The 23381-nt window shown below is 42.7% G+C and overlaps 1 long non-coding RNA gene across 1 annotated transcript in view; it reads right to left on the bottom strand.

Moving 5' to 3' along the window:
* Nucleotides 1–10665: 10665 nt before the first annotated feature.
* Nucleotides 10666–23381, bottom strand: part of LOC129019004 (uncharacterized) — a 30805-nt gene continuing 18089 nt past the window's right edge. The window contains exons 2-3 of the long non-coding RNA XR_008495472.1: nt 12772–13123; nt 10666–12546 (exon numbers count right to left, since the gene is read on the bottom strand). This is a non-coding gene — a long non-coding RNA (uncharacterized LOC129019004). The remainder of the gene's footprint in view (nt 12547–12771; nt 13124–23381) is intronic.

The following is a 23381-nucleotide window of genomic DNA, read 5'->3' as shown; positions in this document are numbered from 1 at the left end:
AGATCTTCACCAAAGAAAACTAGAAAAGCAAAATACCTCGACTGTGATTCTTAGCCAACCAGACCATTTAGCGGCTGAATCAGGTGTGCCTCATTCTAACATTCTCCCCCCTCCCCTATGTCTGATTTGCTTCAGTCCTGGGGCACTTGAGCCAGCACTTATTCTCCTAGTTAAGATGTGAGTCTGCTCTAAGATTTCCAGCTTTTTACATTGTTGTTCTTCCTCTGTCTTGGCCCACAAATACAGGATTTTTCTGGTGAGACCATTATTGGTAGCCAGGTGGTCTTCAAAGGAAAAAACCAGATCGCAGGGAGTGTTGTCATAATCTATAATTTATAAACCCTGTCACTGTGTTAATTGCCTTTAGAAATTCATTATTGTCACCACCACCAGCATTCACTGAAGAGACACAGATCAGAGCTCTCTCCAGCTGCCAGAAGAGTAAAATGTGCCAAGACTGTGGTGGGGGGAGCAAGGGGGACGAGGGGGGCGGTCAAGAGACACTCCCAGATGCAAGGGCTTGAACCTCATTAGCCCTTTCCCTGTGACTGTTTACACATGAGTGTGCCAAGATTGCATACACCTTGGGAAATTTCCACCTAAACTTGAACTGAGAGGCCCACAAAAGAATGATGGAGAGTACTATTATAGCAAGATTGTATGGACAGCCTCATCCTGAGGGGTCCAAATCACCTGCCTGCACCCAGTGTTGATCATGTGGAACTTGTACACAGGAGCCCCATCAAATGTACAGGAATGTTCGATGATTCTGCTTGCAGGCATTTGTCTGCCTTTTCAAAGCTTTTCTATTTTCATATCCACACAGCCACAGCTACACTAGAGGGCACTTGAACCCCACTTTTACTGCAGACCAAGTCATTGACTCAGGTATTGGTGGTGCTTTTGAAAGGGGGGCAAGGAATGGGGAAGTGGAGGAGGGTAACGGGAGGGGTATATTTATTTTAACATCTTCGATAAACCCATCGGTATTTGAGGAAGCTTCCAAGTCAGACTTTGGGGACCAAAACCTTAATTATACAATATAATTGTTGTTAATGGAACGTGTACATTTCAACCCAGCAAGATTGGTGGTGTTTAATGCCAGCATGACATATTTCCCAAATTGTGGTCTTTATTTGTATAAATAGGAAAGAAGCAAAAATCGCATCAGCTCTCTGCATAATGAAGAGGGAGGGAAGTGCAGCCTGTGCTGTGGTGGCCAGATGCTCTTTTATCTCTTTTGAAATCAACATGCAGAGCTGGTGGCCCTCAAATAGAAAGCATCTTTCCTAAGGGATGGCAGAACTGTACGTTTGGAATGATAACATTCCATAAATAAATGAAAAAGATTATTAAGAACGCTGTGTAAATCTCCTAGTCAAACACCCCTTCAAGCAACCATCATCAGTAATTCAGTTTGGTCCCTTAATCCCACTGTGTACAAATACACAGCATAAATACAGTATTTAACAAGCACCAGAGAGAAAGCAGAGCTCTTGCAATAAAGACTCATTTAGGAAGAATGAACATGCCTTGCCCCCAGTCTTGCTGGCTGCCCCCAGGATTCGGTTCTTGATTTGACTCTCCCACCTGGATGAGATGTCCGGCTCACATGACTGAATCCCAGGCATAACCCCCTATTTAAATAAAACCTAAGAATATTAACTTTGGTCCCACATCCTTTTTGTTCCACTTCAGGGAATTCACAGGGTATCCATTAGAAACCATATCACATTTACAAGGCTCCACGGGCTTCCTTAAGCCTTGATGCTCCAACGGGTTATACAGGCTAAGAGGTGGGGATGAGTGCAGATCCGAAGTGGGTGGGTGAGGATCTCCCAGCCTCTCAGCCCTGGCACGGAGACTTGCTTTCCCTCAGGCTGTCTGGTTCTCTCTGTTTATTCTCTGCCTGCTTTCCCCGGGTCTCTCGTTGTTTCTCTCTAAATCCTCTTCTTTCCCTCTCTGTCCCTCTCCCCCTCCCTCCTTTCCTCTCTGTCTTTGTAACTCTCCCTCAATTTTACTCGTTTTAGTGGTTCACTGTTTGGATCTAGGACCATGGTCAGCATGAGCACTGCACTCACAGAGAGGGTGACACGTTTCCTGATGGTGAGTACAAGCTAAACATGATGCCCTGGCTTTTCTCGCTGGCTTCTGGAGAATTGTGACAACCTGCAACCTCCAGACATGGGGCTACAAACAGGCCAGTGCTCAGCTGTTTCCTCAGCTGAGTTACTAGCCCAGATACAAGCACTTTGAGTATCTAGTTAAATGAATGCCATACTTTTTCCTTTCTTCCTCAGCCTGAAAGAGAGAAATAAGATGGCCCAGGTGACTCCAGGGCACTCTGCCCATTAAGCATCTTTTTGTGAGTGAGAGGCCATTTATCCAGCTGTCCATTGCAGCATTCCACAACCCAGGCTGCTGCTGTCCATGCTGACTGGTGTTTGAGAGGGCAGAATGGACCCCTGATTCACTTCCCATCAGGAACACTTGCCACCAGGAAACCCCCTCAATCTACTCTTCCCTTCCCCTTTAAGACCTTCTATTTCAGGGTCCTCCCCCTGCCAGATTGAAAGATGACAGACTGAGGACAAGCCCTGAGGGGACGGAGAGTCTAAGGCTCCATGTTCCGACTCTGCAAGCCCCACCTCAGCTCAACTCAACACCTTAGACCCCCACAGGTGATGGGGCCAATGTGATTCCATATGTGTCAAGTTTCTTAACCATGATCTAATACCTGATTTTTCAACTGTTAGCAAAAGTTGGCTTTTAGAAGCATCTTATTCTTACTATTTTTATGATCTTCTTTGTTATATCCAAATTTCAATCAAATATGGTGGAAAATGAACTATATTAATTTGCTAGGGCTGCCACAACAAAATATCACCAACTGCGTGGCGCTTAAACAACAGAAATTTATTTTCTCACAGTTGTGGAGGCTAGAAGTTCAAGATCTAGGTGTAGGCAAATTGGTTTCTCCTGAGGCCTCTCTCCTTGGTTTGCAGATCTCTGCTTTCTTGTTGTATCCTTACAGGGACTTCCTTTTATATATGCATGTCCTGGTGTCTCCATGTCCAGGTTTCCTCTTCTTATAAGGACACTGGTCAGATTGGGTTGGGGTGAAGGTATAGGACACAATTCAGCTGCAACAGAAACTTTCATATTTCAGATAGCATCTAAATTCTTGCCAAGCTCAGCCTAAAAAGAAATGGAAGGCCTGTTTCTAACCCACCGTTGATGCATTGTATAACAATGACATTTAATGAACATTGCAGTGATCAAAGAAAAAAATAAATTGCAGTTACAAATCAATTTCTAATAAATCTCTTAAGGATTTTCAAAATTCAGCTGCTCACAAGCAAGATTTTCTTCCCTAGTTAAAAAGAGGGAGAGAGAGAAGGAGTTTTGTCTGTGATGTCTTTTGTTTTGTTTATTTGGAGGAGGGGGTTATCATGATTGTTTTGGTCTTACAATATTTTCTGCTTGGCACTTTCTTGACTGCAAAGCCTTTTGCTATTGTTTATATTTATCACATTCTTTTAATAAGTATCGCTCCTGTCCAGTTCTCTACAGGGCACTTGTGAAAACTTGGAAAATATTAATTGCTAACAGTCCGCTTGCAAGTTGAACAGGCAGATAAGGAGGGAAAGCCTTTCTTGTTTGACAAGTTTTCCATGAAACATAACCCCAGGTTTGTTTCTTCACTTATTTTTCCCTTTAATAAATGTGATGGGGTAGTTTGGAGTGAGTATGAGCATTGTGGTTAAATAGGAAAAAATGCTGCTTTGGACCTCAATTACATTGCACAAAAGCTATCCCAGAGGTCTGTCTCCCGCTCCCCTGTGCCTGATGCTTCAGCAGCTGCTCAAGGAGAGACAATTCCCTGAGATGCCTCTGGCCCTGGTGCTGTCGAGCCAGTGCAGAGGAGGCCAGGAGACCCCATAGCTGGGTGAGGCTTCTCCCTTTGAGGCAGCCTCCAAGACTTGAAGGAATTCTTGTTTACTACAAACTGGCTATGAACTACAGCCCCTGATGTTTTCTATGCCTGGGCCTCTGTGTGTGATTTCAGAAAGCCATGTAAAAAAAAACAAGAGACCTTAGGTCAGATATGGTAAATAGAGTATACATGTTTATCTCTTCTCCCACCTGAATCCTGACTGAAATGACAATAAAAGAATTTAAAAGATGTAAACCCACAAGTCAGCAAGAACGGGAGAGGTAACAGATGTGGGTAAGAAATGTCAGATTTGTGGAGCAGGGAAGGGATGGGGAAATGGTAATTACCTCAGCAGAGGAGAAGAGGCTGTAATGGAAGAACACACAAGTTCACCCACAGAACCCTTGACAGACTGGACATCCGCACACCATAGGTTCCGTGGAAGCTGGCAGGAGGCCTGGGCTTGGAGCAGAGGTACTGACTAAAAGTCTGTATTTGTACACAGTATGTATCTGCTTCTTCCCTCACTCCACCCCAGCTCACCAAACACTAGCTCTTTCCCTCTGGCCTCTCCCAATCCATTCCCTGCTCCATCCTTTCCAGGCAGGTAAACATGTCTTCTTTAGAGAACTTCAACCAGAGAATCTTCATGTTCTGGTAACAACAGGGTGTGAGGCTGAAAACAAGGCACTAGGTGGAAGTCTGTCTTCCAAGTGCCCTTTCTGTCTCTGCTTCCAGAACACGAGTGCTCAGATGTATACCTTTCAGGCATGAAAATGATGGATAATTCTCCAAAAAGACAGACTGGCCCTAGGGACAAGATCCACAGAGACTCCATCTGAAACGTTCTTCATCAATCAAGTAAGCCCATTCATCTCCTGATAATGCTTACTGAGGGGCAAGCCACCCCATGCACATAAAGTCTCCTCTTAGCTTTTTAGTGTACCACTTCTTAATCATAAATAAATATTTAAAGATCACCAGACATTTGTAGAAGACCTCAACTATGAAAAAAGAGAACTAAACAAATAAACTTCTTTTGGAGGGCTGAGAAGACATACAAACAATAGAGGGAGCAGAAAAATAAACAACAAAAACAAACAAACAACCCTATAGATATTATTATCATCAGAAACTTTTGAGAAAGTGTTGCATTCATGAAACAAGAATAAGATGCAATGAAAAAGTATAATCAGAGTGAAAAAAGGAATTAGCCAAGATAAAAAAATATTCAATAGAACACTTGGAAGATAAGGTTGAGTAACTCTCCTTGAAAAGCCAAAGAAAAAGATGAAAATGAAGAAAAAGAAAATTAGGGGACCAAGCCAATGTATCCGACATCTGAAATTCCAAGAAGGGAAAGTGGAGAGAATTATGGGGTGGAAATAATCTAATAAGTGGTTTAATTTCCCAGAACTGAAAGACATGAGTTTCCAGAGAAGGCCCAGCATCATGTATTTAAAACAACAACCAAAAAAACTACCTAAGCAAATATTATGAAATTTCAGAATATCAGAAATAGGACAGATTGTAAGTTGACAGAGAAGAGAACCTGTCACAAAGGATAAGGAATAAAAATGGCATCATGTTTCTTACTAGCAACACTGAGGCCAGACGACAATATAACAATTGATATTCTGAGAAAAAAAGTATGTTCAGTCTACATCTATACCAAGACACACTCTTAATCAAGTATGAGGGTAGAACAATGAACTTTCGGATAAACACAGACTAAGGAAATATACCTCTTATGCACCTTTTCTCAAGACTAACTGGAGTCAGTGTTTCCCTAAAATGTTTAATCAGCTAACAAGGTGCTATGATGTGGATATTTGACCCTCCAAATGTCATGTTGAAAATTGATCCCCATTGGTAGAGGTAGGGCCTGGTGGGAGGTATGGGTTGTGGAGGTGGATCCCTCATGAATGGCTTGGTGCCATTCTCACAGGAATGAGTGAGTCCTCACTCTTAGTTCTCATGAAAATTTGTTGCTGAAAAGAGCCTGGCACCTCCTCCCCATTGCTCTTTCTTCCCTTCGCCATGTGATGCCTGCTCCCCTTCATCTTCCACCACGACTGGAAGCTTCCTGAGGTCCTCACCAGAAGCAGATGCTGGCACCATGCTTCTTGTACAGCCTGCAGAACTGTGAACCAAATAAACCTCTTTTCTTTATAAATTATCCAGCCTCAGGTATTCCTGTATAGCAATACAAGTGGACAAAGACAAATAAAACAAAATTGGAATCCAGGAAAGGAGAGAGTGGAAAACAAACCCCAGAATAACATAGGAGAGGAATCCCAAAACAACTGTTCAATGAGCCTGAAGAGCAACCAATGCAGACTCTGGGAGTTTGGAGAACTCTAGGAGGAAAGCCTCCAATCTGGGAGTAGGGGCCAGGTGGGAGAATTCTAGATTATTTAATATCTCGAACTTGGGGAAAACTGTTTGAGAAGCATTTACACAGCTGTCAGAAAATGCAAGGAAAATTAGTGATAGGTTCACAGAACACTAAGCAAATGGAAAAAAAAAAGACAGTTATTAACTTCTGGGAAAAACATTGTATAATAGACTAGATGTAAATATAGTACTTGTTTGGCTCAGTAGTAAATAATATTTACATAGCCACAATAATGTAAACCCTGAATATGGGCTATAAATATGAAAATGTGCTATAAATATGTTGAGAGGAAAGAGAGAGGGGAAGGGAATGATTAGAGAAAACCTTCACAAGCATAATACAGAGTAAATAGATAACATCTAAAGCAGATAAATCAAGCATTAGTAACATTAGCAAATTATTTATGAATGTGCAGGTATATAAGAAAAAAACTAAGAGAGCTAGAAGTAGCTGGCAATGAATGGAGAGAAAATGGGGTGGAGAAAAGTGGAACAAGGGTGCTGCTAGGTTTGATTTTAAACCTTTAACTGATAAATTGAATCATGAATTTGTGTTGGAGGAGATTGTTCGTTTGTTTGTTTTAGAGACAAGATCTTGCTCTGCCACCCAGGCTTGAGTGCAGCAGCATCATCCTAGCTCACTTCAGTCTCAAACTCCCAGGCCCAAGCAATCTCCTGCCTTGGCCTCCCAAATCGCTGGAATTAAAAGCATGAGCCACCATACCCAGCCAAATTGCTAAAATTATGTCCACATAGATGACTTTAATAACTATACAAATAATACCAAATAAATGAATATAAATAAATAGATAAGAGAGAGAGAATGAGACAGACAGCAGAATGGACAGGAGGTAAGGTTTGAAGGAATAAGCAGGAAGCCTGCTGTCGATGCCAGAAACCATGAAGGGAGACCCAGGCTTAGCCAGGCACAGGTGCTGTTTTGCCAGAAATGCAAGACAAGCATTGGGGAATCAGGCAGAAAGAAATAGAAGATGGGCATCGGGGAATCAAGCAGAAAGAAATTGGTTTTTAGATTATGTAGGAAAGATTCTGGCTTGGACTGAGAGAAAAATAACATTGGAACTAAGGAAAATGTACTGACTCCTAGGAGAGTCTGGCAGAAATGAATCTGCAACAGTCATGAGCCAGCCTTGCATTGCCCAACTGCAGGGGACGCTATCCCCATCAAACTCCACATGACCTAGGCTCCCTGGAGTTATGCAGGTGGATGCACCAGCCCTGTGGGTGGACATAGGGATCCAGGATCTAAATTTTACTTCTTAAACTGTACCTCAACTCTTTCAAATTATATTTGTTCTCTGTAACTACCTGACTGGATAAAACTATCTGATAATTCTTAAGACCTTCAGCAATGAAGATACATTGCCCATAAGAAAGACATTACTGCCTTAGTCTTAGGAAAGTACACTCTAGGAGAAATAATAAAATGACAGGCCCCCAAGTGAAGTTCTTTTTTTTTTTTTTTTTTTTATTTTTTTTTTTTTTTAGACAGGCTCTCACTCTGTTGCCCAGGCTGGAGTGCAGTGGCATGATCACAGCTCACCATAGCCTTGAACTCCTGAACTCCTGGGCTCAAGTGATCGATCCTCCTGTCTCAGCCTCCCAAGTAGCTAGGACTACAGGTTTGCACCACCGTGCCCAGATAATATTTTGTTTTTTTCTGTTGCTGTTATTGTTGTTTTGTAGAGACAGGGTCTCTCTTAGTTGCCCAGGCTGATCTTGAACTCCTGGCTTCAAGGGATCCTCCCACTCTGCCTCCCACAGTGTTGGAATTATAGGCATGAGCCTCTTGACTCAGTAAGAGGAAGTTCTTACATCCTCAAGTGGTAGCAGAAGTGATAGCAAAGCAGACAGCTGGGCTTGGAATGGGGTCTCACAGCCATTCCCTAACAAAAGTGAGAGATCTCAGGCAGATCACTTCCCTAACCTTACCTAAGTGTCAGGACATTTACTGAGATGAGGAGTTGCACTAAATATGGAGTAGGGCCCATTGCAGCTCTGAACACTTAGCTATGTCTAAATCACACTGCTGGAGGAGCAGCATCTGCCTCGTGGACAGAAGTCCTCAGCCACTACCACTCCATCAGGTTCCCCCACAGGGTTGGGTACCATTTCACAACACTTCAGGTTCTGCCCAAAGGGCTTCTTCCTCTTTGTGCCACAAAAGCCACTCTACTGAATGTTCAACCTGTACCTCGAGTCAGGTCTAATCAGATTTCCTTTTGTGTGTATTTTCTTCTGATTTTAATGAATTCATGGTGAAGAACTAGTCATAATCCTCTACTAGCTCCTTCTGGAACAGGTGTTTAGTGGCAGAGGTTGCCATGTGGCATCCTTTGGCGTGTCCCTTCTGGTTGTTCCATTTGAGTTGAAAGATGGCTACAGAGACTTAGCAGAAGACAAAGTCAGGATATAAGACAATCTTCTATATAGTTGCCAAAATAAATGCTATCTGGTGAAAACATAAAACACACAGGGTTTGTAAGTTGGCCATAAGCTCAAGCCGTAGTCCTTTTGGTCCACACACCACCCATTGAGTTTATGGAAGCCCACTTATTATCAAAGCAGTGCCCCAGCTGACAAGCAGTGTTGTCGTTTCCACTTTCTTGGACTAGGGTCATCAAGATTACTGCAATCTAATTCTGAGTCTTCTTTTCAGCCTTTTCTGCTTCACACACTACACAAAAAGGCCACTCCCTGAGCATGCGTTATCATTTCTCATTTTCACCCTTTTTCTCAAATTCCAAATCTCTGGACTGTTTCTCCTTTACTCTATATTTGGAGTCCTTTGCACCTTTCCAAATTCAGACCCTCAGGGTCTGAATTGACCCCCACCCTAGCACACTTCCCCAAACCTCACTGGCTGAAGGGTTTCCTTGCCTACCAAGCTTCGAGACATTCATCCCCTTTAGGACTCCACAGCATAGACAAACCTTCATAGCCCTGCTTCCACCATCTTGAATATTACTTAATGATTCCTCTAACTCTGCTAATCTCACCAGACTATAAGTGCCTTAAAGGCAGGTATACATCTTGTACTTCACAGTCCCTCCCACAGCAATTGGTCCACACCTCAATAATACTCCTTTAATATTATTACTGAATAAGAAGCGTTTCAACAGGAGACAGCTCTCACAGGTCACAATGGACATGAATAACATGTCCATTTCTTCAACTCTAGGATCATTTTTACTCAACACAACTTGTCACTCAAGTTTAATGACCTTCACTACCAGAAGCCTAGAGTTCCAGAGTTAACCGCATCCTACTTGACCCTGGTGTGGTATTGGCCAACAAAGAGGCAGCAGGACAAAGAACACACAATGGAGCTTGGTGCTCAACAACCTGCGATCTGGGGCCAGACTCCACTTTGAAACTCTGGGCAAGTTATTTCACCTCTTTCGGCTTCCATTTCTTCCTCTGTAAAATTATCCTCTCTCCCCAAAAATAACTCTGGTGACTCTTAACCTCTTTCATGATTCGGTTACATTTTACAATTCTTCCTTCAAGAGAGAGCTCTGCACAGGACTCTGAATGACAATCGAAGAGATGGATCCAAGCCTCAGTTGGGCTGATGAGATAACTTCCTTGGCCTCCCCATTTGCAAGCTCTGTATGAATGGTTTTTGTTGAGAATTTGAAGAACTAGAGTGGAGATTAAACAGAATTCGCCCTCAGAACCCTCACACACCGGTGACAAGCCATGCAGGAACCGTCGTGTGGAAGGGCTTTGATGGCTTTATCCTCCAGCCCGAGAGCAGAGCTAGAGCTGCAGGGCCGGGTGTGCAGCAGCTGCACTCTGCGTCTACCTGCTGCAACCGAGATTTGTCCTTAAAGTGCCCGCGAGGCGACGTTTTCATGAGCTGTCTCGGCAATTGATAAGTTGTTGGTCGGGAAGTGGAGACATTCACAGGTTCAGACCTGAAGCCTGGTCTTTAAAATGAATTGGAAGCATCTGGCTCTTTTGCTGTCTGTAGGTAATGATGCAGCCGCGTCACACACCCAGATGTGATTCTACATTTCTGCAGCTGTTCTGGTGGGAGTTTCAACACCCAAAACATCTGCTGCTGGGGCTCTGTGGTACAATTCTCACTCCTTCTCTCCGGGTTCTTATTCTTTTCCCAGAAAATGTACTTTCTTTCCGCTCAGTATTTTTTCTATTTTTCAAAGGAGTTATTCCCAGCAAAGGGATACCCACCAAATTCTATTTCATGTGGAAGAGAAATTCATATCATCTTCAAAATTCACAGGCAAACTGAGGGGATATGATGCTAATTAGTTTTATGAGGTTTGATGAGATAGAACATTAGAACCAGGCAAAGAATTCATAGTTTATTGCACATTTAGAAGAAATGGCTTTAATAAAGTCACTTCTGTATGTTAAACAAAATAGGCATCATGTTTAACATTAACTTCTGTATGTTAAACATAAACAGAACATCTTTAAATTAAAAAATGTTTATCTCCAGGATATCTGTCAGCATCATCAAACTGCACACATAAAGCTCTCTCAGTACTGCATATTTAGTCAATAAAATACGCTCATAAAGCATGAATTCCTCAAACATTTTAGGTGATAATATAAAGTCACATAATAGCTTTAAAGATCAACAAGAAATATCAAGAGTCATAAAATATTTATCCACTTTGACCCTGTAATTTCTAGGAATTTATCCTAAAGAAATTATCTTACATACAGAAAAAGGCTTTTTTATAAAGGTACTTATCATGGGATTAATTACAGTGAAAAATGGATTTGCTCTATTGTCCCAAAATACAGAAATAGTTAATAGAGTGTCTCTACTTCCATAGGACACATGGTAAGTCAATAAGAGGGACTGAATTGTTCCAGCTGTTTGGGCAGCAATTAAAAAGATATTTAGGAAGCTAATCATAACATGGGGAAATACTTCTGACATAGATTAAGTGAAAAAGCAACATGTAAAGTTGTTTGTACATTATGCTTAGAATCATATCAAAACTCAGCGTTTGAAAATGACCCAAAGTAATTGCTCCAAAACAATCATAGCTATTGTGTTTGAGCAGTAGAATTATGAGCAATTTTCTTCTTTATTTTCCTAATTATTTATGAAATGGTTATATTGCTTGAATCAACAAAAAGAAAAAGAAAAGTGAGTTCTTACAGTATGGCCAAGACACAGAATCTGCCAAGACAAGGGAGTCTGGAAAAATAGCAAGACCACTTAAATCTGAGGCATGTTTTCAAACACAATCTAGAGCAAGCTGACTTCAGACAGAGGCCTGTTTCCCCACTACAACCGCAGCTGCCTATTTTCTCCAGCATTTTAAGGAACCCAAGGTGAAATTAACCCAAGATTCCGACTTTCACCTGACAGAGCTGGAAATACAGTGACCAACTATGAGAAAACCAACCCAGCTTCAGATGAAAGCTCATGAATAACCACATACGGGGAAACTTATTTTCCTTCATTTCAGTGATCAAAAAAACTTGGAACGCAGTTCCTCTCTTTGGGTCCACCAAGTAACTTTTCCAAGCTCTCAAAACTCAGGAAGGGTGAATATAGCACTTGTGTCTCACTGCACCCAAATGCCTTTGCCAACTCCTATTAAACTTGAAGGGGAAAACAGACAAGTGAATATTGCTTCGGGCTGACTTTTTTTTAAAACACTCCTCTCAAATTTTAAAATAATACAATTGATTTTTTTAATATCCAAAAATAGACTGCTATTTTGTAGCATTTTGGAGGACAGCTTTCCTTTAGAAGTGAAAAGGGATGACTGAGTGATAGGAAACTGATTAATCTCAGGATTTCACAAGGAAATGCCGACCCAGCATTGGGCCCTCACACACACCATTATAATTCTTTGATTTCCTGTCACTGCAGACAGTTTAAAAACTGAAAGTAAATAGGAGACATGGAAAATCAATGTGAGGTGCTGAATTGTTCCAGCTGCTGTGGCTCTGTTAATTACATCATATTTTTATGGAGACATTCAGCTCAGACATGCCAAGTGACCGCATCTGGAAGCATCGCCTGCCATCCTGTTGGGGGAAGCTCTTCTCCCCAGGCATCTCGGTTAACTGCAAAAGGACAAGCTACCCCAGGAAAGCAGCTTGTACAGCCTAAGTCTCTGAGGCAAAATCCGGATAATCAGCGTGTCTTCTGTTACCATAGCAATGAGGTGCTGGGCACTGGAGAGGGGCCACACCTGTGCAGGAAGCGGGTTAGTCAGTATGCGCGACGCACACCTAAGGAAAATGAAAGTCTATTCTACTCGGATGGCCGGGCCTGGGTGGGCTAAATGGGAGAGAGCCAAGAAGAAACCGCAGGGAGCAGGCAGAGAGAAACAATGAGAGCAAAAGTATGGGGCTTAAAGTGCCAGGCCCAGGGGAGCCACAGTGGGCTTCCAAGACAAAGTTCTTTGAGCACCTACCTCCTTGCCAGGACAGTAAAATGAAGCTCTCAGCGCTAGCACAGACTTCACAGACAAAGGCTGTTCCTCATTTCCTTGCAATTTACATGCTTCTGAAGTGCTTCCTGGTTTCTCTTTCTCCTCTCCATCTCATTTCCTTGCCTTTTTCTTTCCTCACATCCTTCCAGAAGTTTCCAAGGCCCCACTTTCTTTCCAGCTTTATGGGTGCTAGGGCCAGCTTTTTCATCCAGGCATCTCTATCTCAGCACAATTCATTCTCCTTTTCTCTCTTTGTTTTTCTCTCTACAGCACCTCCTTCCCTCATCTATTTCTTGCAATTTTTTTTTCTCATTGTAACTTCTTGCACAAGTAGCTAGATGAAAGAAAAATCTACTGTTACCAAAGATGCTCTGAGACATTCCTTAATGTCCAGTCCCTGCTGCCCACCTTATCCTTAGTGATGGGGTCTGTCTTAGGCACAGTCTTGTCCCAAGCCTCTGATTTTCCAAATCCTGAATTCCTCAGAAAGCATCCAAGGGCTCTATACATATTTTGTTTTAATTTCATTATTTAAATATGTATTTCAAATGTATGACACTTATCTCCTATTCTCTAACCCCCCACCTGAGAAAAAACTTACACATTTTTAGTGTAAATTAAATGTACATTATATTCAAAATGTCAATGCATGAAATGCGTACGTACATAAATTTAACACATGGAAGTGCATTCCATTTTTAATATAAATTCAATACAAATTGTATGTTTTTAAAACTTACAACCTTTAGCACATTGTGAACTTGTGCCTATCAAATAAATCATTTTGTACATATCTGGGAATAAAGGTTCTTATAGTTTCTAAGAACTGTCTCCTTGACTAGGAATGTGGTAGGGCTACACTGATATTTGCATAAATTCTGGCCTGTGCCTGGCGGTTCAAGTAAAATTACCTAAAAGCACATCTTACAGCACATGAGTGAAGGGCTTGATCCAATGCCAGCAAGGGTTCCTGCCTCTGCTTGGGGCTTTCTTTTCCTGTAGGGTAACTGCATTCGTGCAATAGTAAGCTAGGTTGTACGATGTCAGAGACTATTTAAACTCTTGTTTCAATGCCCTGGTTGCTTTCTGCAGTGACCTTTCAATGAGAGGAATTTGAACATTTACTAAATATCGTGAGTGATCCAACCTTAAAATATAAATTTCCTGTTACTCCTCATCCAAGAGTCCAGGTCATTTTGTCTAAGGGAATCTCCTAAAATTGCAAAGCCAGCTGCCAACAAACTTGTCATTTACAGCATTTATCTGAGCAAATTTACTGATTCCAGATGATCTAAGGCTGAACTCTTATCTGTAGCCACCAATTTCTAATTTTTGTGTTTGTTCCAACAGCTTCATCTATATAATTTATCATTATAAAGATAATTATTATACATTTGAAATAAAATGTATATTAATACATTATTTAATTGCCTTTATCAACTGGAATGTCCACTTAGATTTCATTTGAAAAGAAATGCTTTGCCACCAAAAAAAAAAAAAAATTGAGAACCACTGGCTTCACCACTGTCCCCCAGCCCCCTCCTCCTCTCCATCTCCCCCACTTCTGCTTTTGGCCCCAGGGGACCCATTGGCTATATCCTGCTTCCCCACCAACTGTCCTTGCTCTTCCAGGCTGTCCTCTGCTCCCTTGCCTCCTCCTTTCCAACTTGATCCATGAATCTTTCCGTAGAAGTCTGGCCATCATGCTCTAAGCTGTCTGCTCTAGTGTGATAAACAGACTCACACTAAGGGAGTCATTTCTAAAAATGATTTGAGGGGTTACCACTGCATGGTGGGAGGTGGGGGTGGCAGACTGACATCTTACTCTGAACTCCTTAAGTCTTGTGAGTTGATGTAAAAAGGCGAATCACCCACAGTGAAATTTTAGGAACTTTGACATTCAGAATAATCTATCAGAGGCAACCCATGGTCCATCTCATACTCTTTCAAAGTGTTTCCCAAACTATCAACTGAGCACACTAGTATCAGAACCACCTGTGAAGTGCTTACTAAAAAGGCAGATTCCTGGTATCTAGGCTGAACTCTTTGGAGGCTAAGACCTAAAGCTGCCTTTTTAGCCAGCTCCTCAAATAACTCTGCATGTTGAAGTTCAAGGGTCCCTGCTGCCACCGTCTGCACGTGGACGTCAAAGGCAGGGGCTGAGTGGGGAAGCTGCCACTGCCTCCATGGGAAGATACAGACTGAATGGCAAGCCAGGGAAGAGAAGTACACAAGCAAGATGAGGACCACACGGAGACAGGACATAATACCTAGTGAGCATCCTGAAAAGGAAAAGAAAAATAATGCAAGTTCCCTTGTCTCCAGCTCCAAATTAATTGGTCAGCAGTGGCAGAGCAGAAACAGATGGGGCACGTCTGAACCACAAGGCAGCCCAGCTCCCAGCACATCCTGGAGGAAACAGCAGCAGGAAGGGGAGGGTCGTGCACGGCAGTGCTTGGAGGCAAAGCCACAGGCCATGAGGGCCCGGGGGAGGCACCAAGCCCTTCTCCCTCCTATCTGCCTACGTGGAAGATGTTTGTTGCTGGATGCACTGCCTTTTCAGCACTTCTCCAGGGCAGGCCCAGAATTCCTGGAAGGCCCAGGCAGAAAGCACTTGAGCAGAACAAGCAGAGTCCCACTTCCTCAGGCTGTCGTTTGTACCTCTGTTCTTCCTTAATAAAAATCCACCATGCACTCCAAAAGAGTAACTAGGACACTTCGTTTTTATTCCACATGCATCTCATTTGTCTTCAGTAGGTTCTTCCATAATCTCATCATTATTGCTATGGCCCTCAGAGGACAGCTGACTTGCATTAATCAGGCGAGCCCCTCATCGCTCACCAGATTCTTTACACTTTTACCATGCCCTGGGGCATCCTAACTTACTTGAAAAATTAATAAACCTCCCCCCTCTTATCTTACCTTATTAATGTCTGTCTTTGTAACCCATTATCCCCTCATATCATCAGAGATCACTGGAGGGTGCGGTGAACACCAGCTTGCTCCCTTAATTCTGTTCCTGAAACTGGAACACCCCTCTCCCTGAATGGCCAGAAAGAAAATTGCCTTCGTGGGCCAGCAGGGTGTTTGTTTACCAGCTCAGATGGCACTGTGGACCACAGGCAGGAGAATTCTTAGGCTTCAACTAAAGGCTATTAAGGCCCATTAAGTTGTTCTCTCCTCCTCCACATCCCTCTCCCCCTCTCTTGTGCACCCTAGTAAATCTGACTCATTAGCTTTAGATGTTTTGAAATAGTGGTACATTAATCACTTGTGTTTGCACACTGTTTATGTGGGTTGTTGGTCATGGTCTGTAGTTATACTGGCTGTCTCCCTTGCTTACTTAAAGGTACAATCCAATTGAAAATAAAGATTTTTGCAGGTTTGCTCATTACACACAGTGTCGGCAGCTGGTGAGTGTCTTTTGCAATTCATCAGAGGCCTCCCAGACCACCTGCTCTCAGCATCCTGCAAACAGCTGGCTCTGGGTAAGTACCACAAGCTATTACCTTATACAACAAATAAATAAATAAAGGGATGGATGGGTAGACAAATAAATAAATAAGTTGAATTGTCAGCCCTGAATCATTGCTTCTGGAAGGAAAAAGTCCATTTTTAAAAAGGAAAAAAAATATATCTAGCCCAAACCTTTGGGGTTCCATTTATAGGAAAAAAAAATAGGAGGGAGGTGAAGCTCCCAAAACTTTGAGTGGAAATATTTTGTCATTTGGGTCACAAGGCAGTCAAGAAAAGAACTCTATGACAGGCTGGCAATGTGGTTTGGTACGGAACATGAGAAGGGGTGGGGGATTGAGTTTAATTGCCTGCTGGATATTTTTTTCTTTTTTTCCAGAAAAAGCCACAAGGAGGCTTTGTGGAGCTTGAGCTAAGGCCACCAGATGTCCCAGGATTAAGAAGCCAATCCCAGTTTCCAAGGTCGTCACCACTTTAGCTTTTTGTAATGTTTGCCTCAATTTTTAACCCTGAAATGACCCTCTGTGTGGCCGTGCCCTACTCCAGTCCCTGAAGAAAAGCTACAGATGGTGGGAGCAGGAGCCGAAAGCTGGGCACTGGCAAGAAGGAAGGACAAGGTTAGAGAGGAGACACGTTGCAGGTCAGCCACATTGTGGCTGACCTTGACAATACAGAAACCAAAAACCAGGTGAGGGTCTGGGAACGGGTGTCATTTTGAGAGGTTTCCAAAGTTTATCATATACAAACAGAAACTTCTCTGAGGTCTACTGAGAAAATTCTTATAATTTGAAGCTGGATCCTGGATAACCCAACACAACTACGATCCCCGTGAAGGAAAAAGTTATTCATGATACTTGTTAAAGAATGGCGAGGCAAACTCTATTCAAAGGGGCTACTCCAGTGGGTTTTTGTAGTAGGGAAGAGAAATTGGGCTCAACTCAGAATACAAGGAAAAGTGGGAATTTACAGGCAAGGAGGTCAAGGGGCAGGCTGGGGAGCAGTCCATGGGAAATTACTAAGAGGAAACCTCAGGGTTGGATGTGGTAGCTCACACTTGTAATCCCAGCACTTTGGGAGGCCAGGGCAGGCGGATCACTTGAGGTCAGGAGTTCGAGACAAGCCTGGCCAGCATGGCAAAACCTCGTCTCTACTAAAAATACAAAAATTAGCCAGGCATGGCTACATGGCAGGGCCACTACAGGCACGTGCCTCCAGACCTCCAAGGAGGAGTCAGGAGGCTGAGGCAGGAGAATCGCTTAAACCCGGGAGGTGGAGGTTGCGGTGGCAGAGGTCACACCGCCACTGCACTCCAGCTGGGGCAACAGAGAGAGACCCTGTCTCAAAAAAAAAATAATAAAAGGGGGCAACCTCAGCGGTAAGGGGGACTCTGCCTAAACTGACCTAATAGGATTCTTGCTGACAGCAGGCCAGGGTGGCCAGACATCACCTGAGGAGCTGGTGGGTGGAGGATGAAGAACCCCATCAGATATCAAGGGTGATCAGATATCATAGGTAGGACAGTCTGTCTAAACTGACTTAACAGGGTTCCTGCTAAAACTGGACAATGCATGGAATTCAGTGAATACGAAATTCCAAACGTCAGGGCCTAGCTGGATTCAGGGCCTAGTTGATTAGAGTTTAGTCCACAAGAGAATCTTTGTCATCCCCCAGAATGATTTAGTGTGGTCTCCATGAATTGATCAGAATTTGGCTGTGTCTTTTTACCTTGTCCTCGTAAAACTGGAAGGGAATTCTGGCATAGGATGGGTACCTAACTGACTCACTGTTTATGAGCTTCGTCAATCAAATGCCTGAATGAAGCTCTTAGAAATCGTTATTTTTATCTTATGGCTGGTTAAAATCTGAAAAATTCTGCAGCTTTATTTTTGCCCCCTTTTTTAGTGTGTTTTTAGTGTGTTTTTAAAGAGTGTTTATGGATTGAATTAATGTAGAAAAATGTTTTGCATTTTAACACATTGAAAAATTGGAAAATAAAAAATCAATATTCGTAAATTTTTCTTACTTTGATTCTTCAAGAACCTTGCTATTAAGAACCTAGCTACTCTGTGAGGCTGAGGAGCAGTAGCATCAGCACCAACTGAGGGACTTGTCAGAAATACAGACTCCCAGAATCAGAATCTACATTTTAACATTTCCAATCCCCAGGTGACTTGTTTGCACATTAAAGGTTGACAAGCTTCTCACCCTCTTCTGTGCCCTTGATTCTTTTAGGTCAAATGTATCTGCTGTAGATTGCTACCACCCACATCAATACTAAGGTGATCATAAGAATTTGAATAAGCAAAGGCAGATCAAGAAATTTCCTCACCAGTTCTTTGGAGAAGCAGCACAATGTGGTAGGAAAGAATGATGGAGTCAAAAATCTAGGTTGACTTTGACTCTGTAACTTAGTAGAATCCTGTCTTTGGGCTATCACTCCACTGAGGCTTAATTCCCTCACTTGACAACAGAGAGAACAGCAACTCCAATGCCTCCCTTCAAAGCAATTCGAGAAATAAAGGAGTTACTTTATGTGGAATCATATACTAAGCTCTAAATGTGTTACACATGTACAATTAAGTTGTAGTAGTAATAGGAGTAAATGATAAGGGTCTTGGAACTGGATCACTCACCAATTGCATAAGAATGGAGACCCACCCTGGTGGAAGGTAGAGAAGAGGTAGGCCCTGGCATGCTGCAGTGCTGCCACTGTTCACATTTTCCCTGGTGGAAGTGGATGCAACCACTGGTGAGATATCTCTGGCCCTTGAGAAGAATGTGGGATATGTAAAATAAAAGGAATTCCTCCAGACGATTGATTGAAGAGAGATTATAGTCAGGACAGTCATTCAACAATTCAAGCAAACTTATGAAAGCCAGAGGGCCTTCTGGGCAACATTTAAGGAAATGCTGATCTCAGGTAGCCAGTGGATTACAGAGAGAATGATCAGGCTCACAGGTAGCAGAGCTTCAGAGAAAGCTGAATTCTCATCCTAGAAGCTTTCCTATGCTGAGATCAAGCTCTAATAGGGAAACCATAGGACCCTGAGACTTGGAATGAGGATATCTGAGTAACGTCATTGAGAATTTCAGCTCCCAGATTCTCCTGAGGCCTCTGGGTCTGCAGAAGAGGCCCACCCTACTTTGGTAGAAATAGTGCCCTGCAATTTGCTTTGAAGCAAGTGTCCGTATTAGCGTGTAGAGTCCCCAAGGCCACTCCAAGTTTGATTATTCGCTAGAAAGACTCACAAGTCTCAGAATACAGTCATACTCACAGCTGTGATTTATTGCAGCAAAGGATACAAAGCAAAATCAGCAAAGGGAAAAAGCACATGGAGTGAAATCCCAGGGAAACCAGGCATAAGCTTCCAAGAGCTCTCTCTCAGAGGAGTCACACAGGACGCACCGAATTCTCTCAGCAATGAGTTGTGACAACACATGGAAAATGTTGCCAATCAGAGAAGCTCACTAGAGACTCAGCACCCAAAGTTTTAACTGGGGGCTGATCACGTAGGCTGTCTCTACCTGGCAAGTACCAATATTCCAGACTCCCAGAAATAAACCACATTGTTTTAGTATAAACCACATTGTTTGCACAGACAATTTAGGCAGAGAGAGCCACTCTTACTCATTCCAGGAATGGTAGGAACCCTCCCAAAACACAAGTTACAAATACTAGTCAAAGGCTAACCTTATCAGCAGGCCTTTCAAAGAATAACAGCCAGGCCTGCTATGTTAACTCTTTTCTACACTATCAGTTATAATTTTTAAATTTTATTTTATTTTATTATTATGATTATTTTTTTTTGGAGACAGGATCTTGCTCTATTGACCAGGCTGGAATGCAGTGGTGCAGTCATAGCTTACTGTAATCCAAACTCCTGGGCTCAAGGTGTCCTCCCACCTCAGCCTCCTGAGTAACTGTGGGAGGTTTGTGCCACCACACCTGGCTAATTTTTATTTTTATTTTTTTGTTGTTGTTGTTGAGATGGGATCTATATTACCCAGGTTGGTCTCAAACTCCTACCTTCAAGTGATCCTCTCACCTTGGCCTCCCAAAGAGCTGGGATTACAAGCATGAGCCACCCTATGCGGCCTTATAAATTTTATATAACAAATCACCCCCAGGACTTAGTGGCTTAAAACAACAAACATCTATTTGCTCACAATTCTGTGGGTTAGCATTTGTGGCTGGGATGAACTGAAATGGTTTGTCTGTGCCTTGTGTGCTGTTGTGGGATTCTCTCCTGAGCTTGCAGTTGGTCAGTCATCTGACTAGGATTGAACAGTCCCCACAAATCTCCTCACACATCCGGCAGTGGATTGGTGGGCTGTAATGCAGGACCACTAAGTTTTCCTACATGTGGCCTCGCTACATGGCAAAGTTCACAGCATGGCCACTGGGCTCCATGAAGAAGACAATAAAAGTTGCATGGCTTTTTGAGGTGTCAGTTTGTAAGTATCACAATATCACTTCCCAGTCTACTCTGTCAGTCAAAGCAAGTTACATGATCAGCCCAGGTTCAACAAGACAGAGAGATAAACTCTACCTCTTGATGGGGGGGCATGGCAAAGAGGTACAAGCGGACTTTGGTGCCGCATTTTCCAAATTATCACAGTGCTTGTGCCAGTCATCAATTTATTGCCTCTCAGTTCTAATCCATCTTCCTTTGCTCTGCTTTGTGATCCTAGAGCTAGAGCTTGTAATCATTCCTTTTTTTTCCCATGGTATAATATCTTTATCAACAAAGGGCACTGGGGCGATACTGCAAGGTCACAGCCAGAGGAAGGAGATTCTCTTACTGGTTCCATAGGGCCATTTTTCTTTGTCCTGGCTTCCAGCAGATCAGCATGCAGGAGGCCTGGTAATGCTCACCTTACCAGTTCTTGTGGACCAATTCCAGCCTCCCTGCACCCTCCAGCAATTTTCTCCACCACGCAGTGGGCTGTTTCCTGCAGACCAGCTCCATCTGTGCCTTCTACTAAGTTTCTTCTTCACCAACATACTGTGTGTTCCCATGGCAACCACACCCTCTCCAAGGGAGTTTGGACCTCAGCCTCAATGGAGGAAGATGGAGAAGATATGTTTTCTAAGTTCCTGGTCTAAGTACTCAGCTCTGGCAGTGGTAGCTGCTTTCCACGTGTGCTATTTTTATCTTCCTTAGACCCCTCTTTCATGCCTTTTTGTAGTTAAATATATTTTACTACTTAGTACTTCTTAGGTTAAATTTTCTCTGTTCAAATTACTGGTGTGATTTCTGTCTCCTCATTGGACCCTGATTGGTGCTGTGCCTTAAAAAATAATGTTTGCCTCCCCCTACTCCTGCAGCTCCTCTTAAGCAACAGAAAAATAGCAAGGTTAAATTTCAGCACACCCTAACCAGAGATGTACTGAGCTTGCTAAGAGGCCAGGGACTATATACCAAAGAAGCTGTAAGCTCTGGCTAATATGTGCCAGCAGAAGTTGGGAAAGTGTGCGTGAGAATAGATGCTGACAGGTGGGGCTGTAGGACACAAAGTTAGACAAAGGAGAATTAATCAGTGTGGGAACATTCTCCCATGATACTCAAGTCTGGGCAAATACTCCAGAGAGAGTGCTAATACACTGCAAGGATGGCTCTCAAAAGCTTGGAAAATATCATGGCCCATCCATCTGTTTGGCCCAATGAATTAGAAATACCAAAACTGATATGACAAATGGTCTGAAAGGGGCATTTAAAGCTCAGAGAAGTGGGTATGCTAAAGAGGATATACCAGGTAAGTCTAGAGAGCCCCCGATCAGCCAGAAATGTGCCAGAGGAGGGCCCCAAGGACAATCTTTTACAAAAGGAGTAAGAAATACATTCATGACAATCCAAGGTGTTGCACGAATTATCCAACTAAAAGAAATCTAGAACAGATGATCAAGAGCCTGCAAACATCTGCCTGAATAAGATGTCATGATTGTTTAACAAGCTTCTGAACTTGAGCCAGTTCTCAGTTCAAGAATGACTGAAGAAGAAGCCAGGTCCCCATGACAAAAAAACCGTGCAATACCACAGAAGTGTATTTAGTAGTAATTCTCCAAGTTCTTTCCCAAAGAGATCAACAGCCATTTCCTTAGATAACTGTCCAGTAGAAAAATGGGAACACCCAAAACTTACAAGGATCTAAGTGTAAGTTGACTTTGATTCCCAGGGACCCAAAGCACCATTATACCCCTCCATTTGAATAGAGAAATATGGGGACCAGTCATGACCCACATCCAGTTCACTAAGGCTACACTGGGTCCATTAATCCAGCCAGTGATCGTTTCCCTGTACTGTGCTCAAAACTTACAAGAATTATTGGAACCAGGGTCTGAATTGACTGTGATATCCAGGGACACAAAGCTCCATTGTGTTTCCCATTACAATAGGGTGAGGTGAAGGCTAATAATGACCCAGCTCCAACTTCCCAATGGGTCCAGTGGGTTCATGGATCCATCTAGTGATCATTTCCCTGTACCCAAATGTGTAATTGACATGGATATACATGATAAATGACAGAACTCTTACATCAAGTTCTTGATCTGTGGTGCAAAAGCTATTGAAGTGTGAAAGCCAAACGAAACCACTGAAATGTCCCCACTGTCCCCTATCCAAGGCAATAAATAAAGACAATATCATATCCCAGGGGAAATGGCAAAATTTAGTGCCATCTTCAAAATTTTGAAGAATGCAAAACTGGTGATGGCTATGATAGCCTCATTTTATTCACCACTCTAGCCCCTACAAAAACTCTATTGATTATTCACTAGGAAGACTCACAAGACTCAGAATACAGTCACACTCACAGCTGTGATTTATTGCAGCAAAACAAAGCAAAATCAGCAGAGGGAAAAGCACATGGAGCAGAATCATGATACATGATAAATGACAATAGACTACCACCAATGACGTGCTGGTAAACATTTAACAACAGGCTCTCCAGGGGTCAAGGGATGATTGCTATATAGCATTTGCCAATTTCCAGAGTATAATGCTCCCACTATAGGTTTAACAACCAGCTCACAAGGCTCCTGAAAATTGAAAACTCAGCTCTTACAGGTTAGTATGGGCCTGCTTTAGCACCAAAACTGTCACAGCCTTAACCAAAGA

This window comes from Pongo pygmaeus, chromosome 17, assembly GCF_028885625.2.
Source record: "Pongo pygmaeus isolate AG05252 chromosome 17, NHGRI_mPonPyg2-v2.0_pri, whole genome shotgun sequence".
In the NCBI taxonomy this organism is placed as follows: Eukaryota; Metazoa; Chordata; class Mammalia; order Primates; family Hominidae; genus Pongo; species Pongo pygmaeus.
This window is presented reverse-complemented; position numbering and strand designations above follow the sequence as displayed.